Below are 15,367 nucleotides of genomic sequence, written 5' to 3' on the forward strand. Positions count from 1 at the left end.
ATCCTGATTAAAGCACCTGGCTGGTTTAACAAGAAACGCTCTTCTTGGATCAGGATTTCTGTTCCATGCTTTCGTCTTCTGTTTTTATCCTGGTGACAAATAGGCAGATTTGTGCCTCAGTCCCAGTGATGCTCATTCTGGCTCCAAAAGCCCCAAATTGTGAGATTGCAGACCCGCTGTGGATTATCACTCCACGGCAGCGCGAGTCGGAGAATCGTGTGTGGAGGTTGTGTCCCGCCCAACTCATGGACCTCCTGATTCTGCGATCGTTAAAATCGACGACCAAAATAAAATAATCAAGCTTGGTGCTCTGACTTCAGCGCAGGATTCTCTGAACCGAGTTCCCATTAAGCAAGAATGTGCACGAGGGTAATGTCTTGCAATTTGAGGGCTTTAATCTCAGCTAAAACCATTTTGTATGATAAGCTGTTCTCTATTGCCATTAATATAGTTTGGATTCCAGCAGACAGGCATCCTTGAGTTGATCGACTATTCCAACGCTCTCTTGGCCGGCCTCCCACCTACCACCCTCCGTAAACTTGAGCTCATCCAAAACTCTGCTGCCCGTATCCTAACTCACACCATGTCCCGTTCACCCATCACCCCTGTGCTTGCTGACCTACATTGGCTCCCGGTCCGGCAACGCCTCGATTTTAAAATTCACATACTTATATTCAGATCCCTCCATGGCCTTGCCCCTCCCTACCTTTGTAACCTCCTCCAGCCCTACAACCCTCCAAGATCTCTGCACTCCTCCAATTCTGGACTGTTACAAATCCCCGATTTCCTTAGCTCCACCATTGCCAGCCGTGTCTTCAGCTGCCTAGGCCCGAAGCTCTGAAATTCCCTCTCTAAACCTCTCTGCCTCTCTACCTCTCTCTCCTCCTTTAAGACGCTCCTTAAAACACACCTCCATCTGTCCTAATATCTCTTTATGTGGCTTGGTGTCAAATTTTGTCTGATTACGCTCCTGTGAAGCACCTTGGGACGTTTTACTACATTAAAGGCGCTACATAAATGCAAGTTGTTGTTGTTGTTAATCCCCGTGTAGATGCTGTTAAATCTTGCTCCCAGCGGTAGACTCATGGACCCAGTATTTTCTGGGCCTACAGTTCCGCCATTGGGTTACGGGCAGCAAATTTAGTTATGTAAACATCAGGAATCAGCTCCACAGATGCTAGTCTCCCGGAATCCCAACTAAAACAGCTCTAATCTAAAAATGGCTTAAGTAACAAATCATATGCAAGTGACGAAGCCACTGATATCATGGAGCTATTTATCATTTTAAATACAAGTAAATTGTTTGTGTTGCTGCCCATAATCAATTGATGAAAAGAAGTTTGTTTATATATACAAGATGGCAACAGAGTCGGGAGCGAAACTTCAGAAACTTGCTCCACTGAGCCACCTACTGGCCAGAGCCTGCAATTACATTGTGACTGTTGACATAGGAAAATTGAATGGGGAATGTAAATGCTAACAAAAAATCGTGACAGGAAGAATAAGCTTTGTGGACAGAAAGGGGGTAATTTTCTTCTTCACTGCCGGGTAGTAATGTGGGGTAGCGGAGCGGAACACCTGCCCATTATAGAACTTGACCGATTTTCATTCTATTTATCCACCTCCAGTACTACACTGGCCGATATCTTTACCTTCTGGGCCGTTGTGGGGGCGGTGGAACAATGGTGGGGGGCCGTCGGGATGCACCTCTCCAGAGGCTCATCGCACTGCATTTCCTGCATTACGTGACTCCCTCTACCCTGGTACTCAAACTATCGACCGATTCCAGTTCAGTGTACATCTTCCACTCCTTGTTTCCATAGGAATAAACGGATTATAAAGTAGTTTTTCTACTTTGCAAATTGCTTTGTTATTACTTCTGAAATCAGCCATTTGATACATATTTTTTAAGGAATAGAAGAATAGACAAAGGGGAAAAAATTCAGTTGGTTTACGCCTCCCGTTAGCGCCTTAAGAGGGTGCTAATGGGGCGCAAAGCAACTAGCGCCCGGGCACGGCGATGTTTGCGCCGCTCATGAAATTAACTAGACATTTTGCGGCGGCACTAAACACTACCGCCACGATCTCCTGCGCCGGCAAATCATGACGTCAGTTGAGTGCGCAACACTCCGGTAGTGCCCCAGACCGGATATTGAGTGGCGCCCCCTGCCTTACTGCCTGCCGCTAGCAACGACAGGTTGAGAGAAGCGTTTTTCAGTCAGAAAGGGACTGGAGGAGTGCTATTTAAAGGTGACTGCTTCCTGCCTTTTTTTGCTGGTGACATTTTTGCACCACACATTCTGAGAGAGAGAGAGAGAGAGCCTTCTGGAGAGATTCAACGCTGTGTGAAGGAGTTTTGGGTACTGAGCAGCACTTTGCAGGTTCATTTTGATTTGCCCTTCCTTGTATCGATTTAGAAGAGACTGTGGGGGCTGCACTCTGAGCTCTTTCCCTGTGTCTTTCCATTGTTCTTTCCAGCAGATTTGATGTACAGGTCTCTCCAGGCCGAGATTCAAGGCTGCAATGAGCAGGATGTGGATGGAGAGCAAAATCAACCCTCCCCTTTAAGATAAAAGCAGAAAATGCTGGAGAAACTCAGCAGGTCAAGCTGTGAAGAGAGAAACAGAGTTAATGTTTCAGGTCGATGACCTTTCGTCAGAACTCCCCTTTAAGAACTGGCCGAAGCCTGTGTGCCTGTGTTCCATTGCTGACTAACATCACATGAGCTTCGCCAGCACTCTGAGGTAGCGCCTCACTCCTCGGCCTTTGCGCCTTAAGACAGGTGTGAAGCGCACGATTTAGCACTCCAATCATCTCCAGGGGCGATAAAAGCCAAGTTTGCCATCAGAGGCGATATTTAGCGCCTTTGCGCATGGCCGATAATGGCGCCCTAAACGGGGCGATACTGAATTTTTCCCCCAAAGCTTCCTCACATGCTTTGCTCTAAGTCTTTTGAAGAGCATAAGGCATAATTTTCACACCAGCTTCACATTATTGATGCCGTGTACTTTAAGATTTTGACACTAAAAGCTTTCTGTTGTACTGGGTCCAAAAGAGATATGACAGGGCAATAAAATATAAAATGAATGCCATTTATATGAAATGCCAAAGTTTGTTTCTCCTATCAAACAATTTTCTCCTGTAGTTGTAAGGTGTGTTTACATATAAACTGCATCTTATGGACCAGATGGTGCAGTGAGTTAAAGCACTGACCTTTCCCCCTGGTACCTAAGCTCTAATCCAATCCAGACTGATGTGAGGACGATCTAGATCTGCTCTGCGTGTGAAATAGTTTGAGTAGCCTCAAATTCTTATTGGGCAAGGGCCTAAGGCACAAACCATTCTAGCGAAAAGCTGGCACAGACACAATGGGCCTAATTGATACTATATTTGCAATCTCACTCAGGGAGGCCACAGAATGGCTAGTGCAATGAGGCAGTGGTTTTCTCTGCGATTGACACACCCGTGTCCTAACCACCAATGAGAACTTCCAAAAGACAACAACAACAACTTGCATTTATATAGCACCTTTAACGTGGTAAAACATACTAGGGAGTGTCATAGAATCATAGAATGGTTACAGCACTGAAGGAGGCCATTTGGCCCATCAAGCCCGTGCCGACTCTCTGCAAGAGCACCTCAGCTAGTCCCACGCCCCCGCCCTTTCCCCGTAGCCCTGCAAGTTGTTTTCCTTCAGGTACTTATCCAATTCCCTTTTGAAATCCGCAATTGAATCTGCCTCCACCACCCTTTCAGGCAGTGCATTCCAGATCCTAACCACTTGCTGCATAAAAACGTTTTTTCTGATGTCACCTTTGGTTATGTGATACACTTTGGTAGGAAGAATGAGGAGAGGCAACGGCTGCCGATGGTGGAGCGCTTGAAATCAGAAGCGGTGGAGCGCAAGAAGACAGAATTGGAAGAACGCAGAGATCAAAGAGGATTGTAGGTTTGGAGGAGATTACAGAGATGGGGAGGGAGAAGGCCATGGAGGGATTTGAAAACAAGGATGAGAATTTTAAAATCAAGTTGTTGCCGGACCAAGAGCAAATGTATGTTAGCGAGCACAGGGGCGACGGGTGAACGGGTTAGGATACGGGCACCAGAGTTTTGGATGAGCTCAAGTTTATGGAGGGTGGAAGATGGGAGGCCGGCCAGGAGAGCATTGGAATAGTCAAGTCTGGAGGTTACAAAGGCACGGATGAGCATTTCAGCAGCAGGTGAGCTGAAGTATGGGGAGTCGGACAATATCATCAACTACCAAAGAAAAACAGTGCTGTTATTTCCGAAAATATTTTTATTAATACTAGCAGATCTCCTGTGAGGTTGCTTGTGATAAATTCAGTGACACATTTTTAAGTCTAGGTTTTTTGTGCCTTATTCTGTAAGGTAAGGTGTGTCGGGGCAGAGGGTATTTAAGAATAATATTAATAAATTTAATTAATTACATAGAATGGGAGATCAGGTGATGTGTTGCTGCTGCAATATGTGGGAGCTGGTGGACACCATTGATGCTCACGGTGATCACATTTGCAGTAAGTGTTGGCTGCTCGAGGAATTCCGGCTCCGTGTTGAAGAGCTGGAGTCCGAGCTTCAAACACTGAGACACATCAGGGAGGGGGAGAGTTACCTGGACTCTGTGTATCACGAGGTATTCACACAAATTAGATTAATTCATTCAGATGAAGTCCGTGGCCAGGGTCAGGATGGTGTGACTAGAAGTGAGGCAGGTACGGGGATCCAGGAGGGAGTGTTGAAGGAGCCGCAGCCCTTGCACTTGTCCAACAGGTTCGAGACTCTTACTCCCTGTGAGGATGGGAACAGGGACTGCGGGGAGGATGAGCAACCTGGCCACAGCACCGTGGAGCGGGGGGCCATTCAAGTGTGGGGAGTTAAAAGAAATGTTGTAGTGGTAGGGGATAGTATCGTTAGGGGGATAGATAGAGTTCTTTGCAGCCGAGAGCGAGAGTCCCGAAGGCTGTGTTGCCTGCCCGGTGCCAGGGTTAAGGACATCTCCTCTGGACTGGAGAGAAACTTGGAGTGGGAGGGGGAGGATCCAGTTGTCGTGGTCCATGTTGGTACCAACGACATAGATAGGACAAGGAAGGAGGTTCTGCTGAGGGAGTTTGAGCAGCTAGGGGCCAAATTAAAAAGCAGAACCACAAGGCTAATAATCTCTGGATTATTACCTGAGCCACGAGCGAATTTGGCTAGGACAAATAAAATTAGAGAGTTAAATGCATGGCTCAAAGACTGGTGTGGGAGAAATGGGTTTTGCTTCCTGGGACACTGGCACCAGTACTGGGGCAGGAGGGAGCTGTTCCGTTGGGACGGGCTTCACTTGGCCAGTGCTGGGACTAGAGTCCTGGTGGATCATATAACTAGGGCTGTAGAGAGGGCTTTAAACTAACTAGTGGGGGGGAGGTTCCTAGAGAGCAAATAATAAAAATGACAACAGAGAAGGTCATAGACTTAGGTAGCAGTGGGGAAATTAAAAACCAGAGCGTGTCAGGAAGGGGCAGAAGGTATGGAGTAAAAGGTAAAGTAATAAAAAGGGCAAAAGCAGGAACTAAATGTCACAAAACATCTTTGAAAGTTCTCTATCTGAATGCACGTAGCATTCGTAACAAAATAGACGAGTTAATGGCACAAATAACTACATATGGGTATGATCTTGTGGCCATTACAGAAACATGGCTGCAGGGTGACAATGCCTGGGAATTAAACATACCAGGTTATTTAACAATCAGGAAGGACAAGCAGGAAGGAAGGGGAGGTGGGGTGGCTATGTTAATAAAGGAAGGAATCACTGTAATACAGAGAAATGATATTGGGTCAAAAGATCAGGATAATGAAACAGTTTGGGTGGAGGTAAGGAATAATAAGGGGAAAAAAACACTAGTGGGCGTAGTCTATAGGCCTCCGAACAGTGGCAACTCTGTTGGACGGAGTATCAATCAGGAAATAGTTGAGGCTTGTAATAAGGGAACATCTATAATTATGGGGGATTTTAACTATCATATTAATTGGACAAATCAAATTGGGCAGGGCTGCCTTGAGGATGAGTTCATTGAGTGTATTAGGGATGGGTTTCTTGAGCAGTATGTAACTGAACCGACCAGGGGGCAAGCAACCTTAGATCTGGTCCTGTGTAACGAGACAGGATTAATTAAAAATGTCCTAGTAAAGGATCCCCTTGGAATGAGTGACCATAACATGGTTGAATTCCATATTCAATTAGAGGGTGAGAAGGTTGGATCTCAAACAAGCATGCTAAGCTTGAATAAAGGAGACTATGAAGGTATGAGAGCGGAATTGAGTAGAGTGGATTGGGAAAATAGATTAAAGGGTAAGACGATACATGATCAGTGGTGTGCATTTAAGGAGTTATTTTACAACTTCCAAAAAAAATATATTCCACTGAGAAGAAAAGGGTGTAAAAGAAAAGACAGCCATCCGTGGCTAAGTAAAGAAATTAAGGATAGTATTCGACTAAAAACAAGGGCATATAAGGTAGCCAAATCTAGTGGGAGGATAGAGGATTGGGAAAACTTTAAAAGACAGCAAAAAATAACAAAAAGATTGATTAAGAAAGGGAAGATAGATTATGAAAGTAAATTAGCAAAAAATATAAAAACAGATAGTAAGAGTTTTTATAGTTATATAAAAAGAAAAAGGGTGGCTAAAGTAAATGTTGGTCCCTTAGAGGATGAGACCGGGAAATTAATAGTGGGAAATATGGAGATGGCAAAAACACTGAATGAATATTTTATATCAGTCTTTACAGTAGAAGACACTAAGAATACCCCAACACTGGACAAACAGGGGGCTAAAGGGGGGGAGGAGCTAAACACGATTAAAATCACTAAGGAAGTGGTACTCGGTAAAATAATGGGACTCAAGGCGGATAAGTCACCTGGACCTGATGGCTTACATCCTAGGGTCTTGAGGGAAGTGGCGGTAGGGATTGTGGATGCATTGGTAATAATTTTCCAAAACTCCCTGGACTCGGCAAAGGTCCCGGCAGACTGGAAAACTGCTAATGTAACACCCTTATTTAAAAAGGGCAGTAGACAGAAGGCTGGAAACTATAGACCGGTTAGCCTAACATCTGTGGTAGGTAAAATTTTGGAGTCCATTATTAAGGAGACAGTAACAGGACATTTGGATAATCATAATTTAATAGGACAAAGTCAGCATGGTTTTATGAAGGGGAAGTCATGTTTGACAAATTTGCTGGAGTTCTTTGAGGAAGTAACATATAGGGTGGATAAAGGGGAACCAGTGGACGTAGTGTATTTAGACTTCCAAAAGGCATTTGACAAGGTGCCACACAAAAGATTATTGCTTAAGATAAAAAATCACGGGATTGGGGGTAATATTCTGGCATGGATAGAGGATTGGCTATCTAACAGAAGGCAGAGAGTTGGGATAAATGGTTCATTCTCAGACTGGCAATCAGTAACTAGTGGTGTTCCGCAGGGGTCAGTGCTGGGTCCCCAACTCTTTACAATCTATATTAACGATTTGGAGGAGGGGACCGAGTGTAACATATCAAAGTTTGCAGATGATACTAAGATGGGAGGGAAAGTAGTGAGTGAGGAGGACATAAAAAACCTGCAAGGGGACATAGACAGGCTAAGTAAGTGGGCAGAGATTTGGCAGATGGAATACAATACTGGAAAGTGTGAGGTTATGCACTTTGGCAGGAAAAATCGTAGAGCAAGTTATTATCTTAATGGCAAGAAAGTGGAAAGTACTGAAGTACAAAGGGATCTGGGGGTCCCGGTGCACGAAACTCAAAAGGTTAGTATGCAGGTGCAGCAAGTGATTAAGAAGGCCAATGGAATGTTGGCTTTCATTGCTAGGGGGATAGAATATAAAAATAGGGAGGTATTGCTTCAGTTGTACAAGGTATTGGTGAGACCGCACCTGGAATACTGCGTACAGTTTTGGTGTCCATACTTAAGAAAGGACATACTTGCTCTCGAGTCAGTACAAAGAAGGTTCACTCAGTTAATCCCGGGGATGAGGGGATGGACATATGAGGAGAGGTTGAGTAGATTGGGACTCTACTCATTGGAGTTCAGAAGAATGAGAGACGATCTTATTGAAACATATAAGATTGTGAAGGGGTTGGATCGGGTGGATGCGGGGAAGATGTTCCCGATGATGGGTGAAACTAGAACTAGGGGGCATAGTCTTAGAATAAGGGGCTGCTCTTTCAAAACTGAGATGAGGAGGAACTACTTCACTCAGAGGGTGGTAGGTCCATGGAATATGCTGCCCCAAAAAGCTGTAGAAGCTACATCATTACATAAATTTAAAACAGAAATAGACAGTTTCCTAGAAGTAAAGGGAATTAAGGGTTACGGGGAGCGGGCAGGAATTTGGACATGAGTCTAGGTTCGGATCGGTCATGGCCCTGTGGGTAGCGGAGCGGGCCCAGGGGCCATGTAGCCTGATCCTGCTCCTATTTCGTGTGTCTAATTCTGTTAGATTCAGGAGATGGTTCTGTGATAGTGGATTGGTGGTTAGGATCAGATCAGCCATGATCTTATTGAATGGCGGAGCAGGCTTGAGGGGCCGATTGGCCTACTCCTGCTCCTATTTCTTATGTTCTTATGTTCTTATGTCTAATTGTTGTTAAGTAAACCGAGGCTTGGGTCATTCAGAGTTTAATTGTTGTTTGATCAGGAACCTGTGCAGATTGAAGTGTACACATCAGTTTCAGATTGCAGCTTAGAAGCACCCAGCATTTTAACAAGTGCGTCTGTTAACCAGTGTTATTTCTAGAAAATGACATCTGCACATGGTAGATGTACTGTTCTTTATGTGTTAATAAATATATATAACAAATAATATGCTACTATGTCAACAAATACTGAAAAATCCAGGAAAAAATACAATAGAGAATTTGAGTCACTGTGCTAAGGTAGGTCATATGCCAAGATGAGGCACTCTGTTGAGGGAACTTTACTCTGTTGTACCTGACCGGGAGTGCTTGATGGGACAGTGTTAACTGTGTATGCTTGACATGGACTGCTTGATTGGTCAGTATAGAGGGAACTTTACTCCAACCCATAATGTGCCTGGCCTGCAAGTGTTTGATGTGACAGTGTCGAGCGATCTGTATTCTAACCTGTTCTGTACCTAACCTAGGAATACATGATGTTGTGGCGGTACCACCGGTTGTCCCTTACATATAGATATATACATAATTCCCTTTAACTTACCTAACTGTATGTACTTAACTTACTTATGTATGTATAACTTACCTGTTGGGGCCGTTGCCCCTTTAACTTACCTGTTGGGCCGTTGCCCCTTTAAGAGGCGACCTAACGCGCTGACGTCACGCATCACGTGACGCACGCGCGCCGGCCACCGGCCCGACTCGGTCTTCCAAGACGGCCACCGGCACAGCCCGGCCTACCGCGATTTCGGCCGCATCGGCCAGCCGACGAGAGCGACGCGATCTTCCGCCCCCGCGGCAAGCACCGGCCGGAAATTGTCCCATTCTCCAGCACTAACATCTCTCATCTTGGAAAGGGTTTGATAGGGTAGACGTAGAGAAGATGTTTCCACTTGCGGGCAAGACCAGAACTAGGGGCCATAAATATAAGATAGTCGCTAATAAACCCAGTAGGGAATTCAGGAGAAGCTTCCTTACCCAGAGAGTGGTGAGAATGTGGAACTTGCGACCACAGGGAATAGTTGAGGCTAATAGCGTAGATGCATTTAAGGTGAGGCTAGATAAACACATGAGGGAGAAAGAAATACAAGGATATGTTGATGGGGTTAGATGAAGTAGGGTGGGAGGACGCTCGTGTGGAGCATAAACACCAGCATAGACCTTTTGGGCCGAATGGCCTGTTTCTATGCTATAAATACTATGTAATCTTGAAGAGCATGAAATGAAAGGTGGCACCATGGTGTCAGGCTAATTTATTTTTAAGCGAAAAAGTGAATGGCTGAGGAGCTGGGGGGAGGGGCGGAATAACTGTAAAACAAATCTGTTCTTATTGGCCCAGAAATTCGGGTCTCCACGGGTGAATACGCACGGGTTACTCACCCGTAGGCCCGATGGAAGTGCCGGTTTCCTGCATGCACTGCGCATGCGCGGGAAACCGGCACTTCCGTTCCTCTGAAAGCAGGGGTTCAGAGGTCGAACGCGTGCGCGGGGGAGGCTGCGCGTGCGCATCAAACTTAGTTTTTTTTTTACAGGTTTTTCCGTGAGGGTAAGTCTGCAGAATTTAGAAATGTAAAAAGCAGGTGTAAGGCCTGCTTTTTACAAGGTAAGTGGTGAATTAATTAAAATTAAAACATTTTTTCCAAAGGTTTATTATTTTTAAATACTTTAAAGCAAGGTAAGTTATACTTTAAAGCAAGGTAAGTTTATTTTTAGCCCTGTTAGAATATAAAAAAAAATTTCCAAAATTTTAAATTATTGTTTAAAATAGTTATTTCATGTAATTTATAGTTTATTTAAAAAATGTGATGTTTTTAAAAAATTTATTTGAAGGTTTAGTGCTATTTTGGGGCCGTAGTATTTATAAGTTTTGACAGCACTTCCTGTCAAGACTTATGAATGGAGCATTCCCTGCTCCGATTGGCTCCCCGTGGCCCACGTGATCCCAGGGGACGCATCGAACTAACTGCGCCCCTGGGATATGCAAGCACTGCGCGCCAGCTGCTGGACCAGGCCCCGGATCGGAATTCCACGGGGCCCTACAGCTCAACGGCCGGCGTGCAAGGTAAGTGCAGGTCGGGGGCTTACACCCGCGGGAAGCCCCCGACCCGAATTTCTGGGCCAATATCTGTACATGTAAATTATTTTCAGGAGCTGTCAACAATATTCTGTTAACACCACATGTCAACAGAGAGATACAGATGAGTGAGGCTATTTGGCCTATCTTATCTCATCCATCTAGAAAGATTCCACACCCCTTCCCCCATGGCAATACCCAACTGTCTTTTAAGTAACTGCAGGACATTTGCATCCAGCACTCTTCCCAAGAGTTCATTTCATGTGTTGAGAGCTCCCAGTATCAGTCCTAAATTTGCTTTTTCCTACTTTGAACGGGTAGCACTCTCGCCTCTGAGTCAGAAGGTTGTGGGTTCAGGCCCCACTCCAGAGTCTTGAGCTAATAATCTAGGCTGACACTTCAGTGCAGTACTGAGGGAGTGCTGCACTGTCAGAGGGGCTGGTCATTATCACGTTGCTATGTATGGGACCTTGCTGTGGGCAAATTGGCAGTGGTTTCCTACAGAGACTACACTTTAAAAAGTACTTCATTGACTGTAAAGCACTTTGGGTCATCCTGAGGATGTGAAAGGTGCTATATAAATGAAAGTAATTTCTTTACAGACCAGGAATTGAACTTTGGACCTCCCTGGTCTGTATGACTCGCCAAGCAGTGCATTTAGCCAACGGGGAGCCGAATCATGCCTTGAAAGCGCCTTCAGAACACTAAGGTTTAAGTAACATCTGAGTGCAATGGAGTGCAGTGCTAATAATCGAGGAGTGGGATTGCGAATCGCTCCTTGGAATTGGGAAGATATTGGGGAGGGAGGGTGGCGGTGGGTGAGTTCTGTCAGCTTAGTTCTCCATCACCCCAGCATGTCCCAAGGCAAGTGCCACGGTGATGAAACAGTGGTTGCCAACGTGCAGATGATGTAGCACAGGGCTGTCATCCCTGAAGGGCATTGATATGCACACACACAGACAGCTCTTTGTGTGCAGATGGGCACTCGTGCACTAGCAGAGCTTAATCGCAAAAGATTCTCAATCATCTCCTTTAGCTCAGTTTGCCCCTCGATTACTGTTTAACCTTGGCTGCAATCTTTTAAGATTTAGTGTCCGCAAGTCGGAACAGCACGAATAAATGCTTCCTTTTACACTTTATGCCTTTAAATAAGGAAGAGCTGTGCAGTCTTATTTTAAAATGTCTTTTTGTAATAATATTTTTGCTGCCATAGATCTTAATATTTCTCCCTTACTGAATGTGAATTTGCTTTGAACCAGGAGTAAATGTGGATGAAAATGGTTTCCAGTGTAGGAAAGACACTACATGCTCCACATGGAGGATTCCACCCCACCCTCCCAACCCTCAGTAGCTCGACTAGTACATGCGCTGCCTATTGTGGTACTGAGTCATACAGACTAGGGAAGTCCCAGGTGCAGTCCCCCTCACTCAGTTGGCTGATCTCAGCTGGGTGGCAGTAAGGATCCTACGGTTGATCACAGCACCCCTGGGCTACAAAGAAAAATAGAATTCAGCTGGGCTTCCCTCTTCTGCATCACGCTCCATTGATCCCTCCAGAAAAATACATGTGTCCAGACATCGAGTGAAGATAAGATCAAGATCTGGAAATAAAAAGCCTGACTCATTAAGAGGCTCGTGTGGAGCATAAACGCTGGCATGGACCAGTTGGGCCAAATGGCCTATTCTGTGCTGTAGACTCGATGTAACTATATGTAAAAGTGGCCATAAAACTGTCAGATTATCATACAAACGCAACTGGTCCACTAATGTCCTTTCATGAAGGAAATCTGCTGTCCTTACCCGGTCTGGGCCTATATGTGACTCCAGTCCTACACCAACGTGGTTGACTCTTACCTCCCTCTGAAGTGGCCTAGCAAACCACTCAGTTGCATCAAACCACTAAAAAAAAAAGGTTCAAGAAGAAGGCCCATCACTACCTTCTCAGGACAACTAGTAGGGTTCCCAACCCTCCTGCTTTGGGTGGGTGTCTACCGGAATGAGCAATTGGTGTCCCGGGTGCTGCTACTGGCGACTCAACAACAATAACTAGTATTTATATAGCGCCTTTAACGTAGGCGTTGCACAGGAATATTTTAAGACAAAAAATTTGACACCAAGCCACATAAGGATAAATTAGGGCAGGTGACCAAAAGCTTGGCCAAAGAGGTAGGTTTTAAGGAGCACCTTAAAGGAGGAAAGAGAGGCAGAGAGGTTTCGGCAGGGAATTCCAGAGCTTAGGGCCTAGGCAACAGAAGGCACAGCCACCAATGGTTGAGCGATTATAATCAGAGATGCTCAAGAGGGCAGAATTAGAGGAGCGCAGATATCTCGGGGGGTTGTAGGGCTGAAGGAGATTACAGAGATAGGAAGGGGCGAGGGATTTGAAAACAAGGATGAGAATTTTGAAATTGAGGCGCTGCTTAACTGGGAGCCAATGTAGGTCAGTGAGCTCTGGGGTGATGGGCAAACGGGACTTGGTGTGAGTTAGGTGCGAGTTTTGGATAACCTCAAGTTTACGTAGGGTGGAATGTGGGAGGCCAGCCAGGAGTGCTTTGGCATAGTCAAGTCTAGAGGTAACAAAGGGTTTCAGCAACGGATGAGCTGAGGCAAGGGCGGAGACGGGTGATGTTACGGAGGTGGAAGTAGGCGGTCTTTGTTATGCTGCGGATCAGGGTCAAATATGACACCAAGGTTGCGAACAGTGTTGTTCAGCCTCAGACAGATGTTAGGTACAGGGATGGAGTCAGTGGCTAGGGAACGGAGTTTGTGGCGGGAACCGAAAAACAATGGCTTCAGTCTTCCCAATATTTAATTGGAGAAAATTTTTGCTCATCCAGAACTGTATGTCGGACAAGCTGTCTGACAATTTAGACACCGTGGAGGGGTCGAGAGAAGTGGTAGTGAGGTAGAGCTGGGTGTCGTCAGCGTACATGTGGAAACTGACGCTGTGTTTTCGGATGATGTCACCAAGGGGCAACATGTAGATGAGAAATGGGAGGGGGCCAAGGATAGATCCTTGGGGGACACCAGAGGTAACGATGCGGGAGCGGGAAGAGAAGTCATTGCAGGTGATTCTCTGGTTACGATTAGATAAATAAGAATGGAACCAGGTGAGTGCAGTCCCACCCAGCTGGACGACGGTGGAGAGGCGTTGGAGAAGGATGGCGTGACCAACCGTGTCGAAGGCTGCAGACAAGTCAAGAAGGACGAGGAGGGCTAGTTTACCTTTGTCACAGTCGCAAAGGATGTCATTTGTAATTTTGATGAGAGCCGTTTCAGTACTGTGGCAAGGATGAAAAGGTCCTTGTATGCATGGTTCATGTGTGCACGGCTGTTGTGGCTAGCAAACAAACCATGTTGTCTGGGCCCTGCTGGTCTCCCTGCTATTCGGAAACACACCACTATAATTGCTGGTTGTGAGGATGACGGCATCGGGGCCAACAAAAATCGCATGGAAACTCGGTGAGTACTGAGAGCAACACAAACTGGGGGAGGGTGAGAGAGAGAGCAACACAAAATGCGGGGAGAGAGCGAGAGAGAGCAACACAAACTGTGGGGAGAGAGCGAGAGAGAGCAACACAAACTGTGGGGAGCGAGAGGGCAGCACAAACCGGGGAGAGAGTGAGAGAGAGCAACACAATCTGTGAGGAGAGAGAGAGCAACACAAACTGGGGAGAGAGAGAGAGCAGCACAAACTGGGGAGAGAGAGAGAGCAACAGAAACTGGGAGAGAGAGCGAGCAACACAAACTGGGGAGAGAGAGAGAGCAACAGAAACTGTGGGAGAGAGAGCGAGCAACACAAACTGGGGAGAGAGAGAGAGAGCAACACAAACTGGGAGAGAGAGAAACACTGTGATAAATCCATGTAGTTAGACAAGGAACTCAAAGAGGCGAGGTATGAGGATTAATACGAGTGCTTTATTGAACGACTGTGAGACAACCAGGCAGGCCTGCTTCCAGGCATTGCACCTTTGCTGACCTTAGCAGGAAGCTAACCCCTGTCCTTAACAGGAAGCAACCCCTGACCTTAGCAGCAGAATTGGCTACAGCACCACCTGGTGGATAACCTTAATCATAACATCCCAGATTACTATATCCCTCCTCCCTTAAGATTTCAGTATGAATTTCTTAACAAACAACCATTCCTAAGGGTCACATAAGAAGTTTCCATTCACCCTGTTCCATACTTGACGAATCTAACAGGTCAGTATCAATCTCTCTGGTGGCTTGCGAGTCCTTTGTGAACGTCTGACAGTAAAGTCCCTGCTTGTTTGTGGTGAAGCCACCAGCTGCTCCTGAGCAGTGCTCAGAGTATCTGACTCTGCAACGATGGTTTCCTCTTGACGAATGGGTTCCTGTGGAATGGTCTCTGTCCCTGGTGGTGGCACCACAGATGCACTTGGATAACTGGGGGCAAACCTGTCCTCAGCCATTGCATCTGGAACCTTCATTTCAATTTCCCCTTGTCTGGTAAGTATCTGATCTACATGTCTGCGTACTACCCTACCATCTCCCAACATGACCTTGTATGATACGGGACCGGTCATTGAGTCTATGAAGCCAGGAATCCACTTGGGTCCATAACTGAAATTCCTGGTAAG

The sequence above is a fragment of the Somniosus microcephalus genome, chromosome 25, assembly GCF_052327205.1.
Source record: "Somniosus microcephalus isolate GS21.2 chromosome 25, FLI_Smic_1.0, whole genome shotgun sequence".
Classification (NCBI taxonomy): Eukaryota; Metazoa; Chordata; class Chondrichthyes; order Squaliformes; family Somniosidae; genus Somniosus; species Somniosus microcephalus.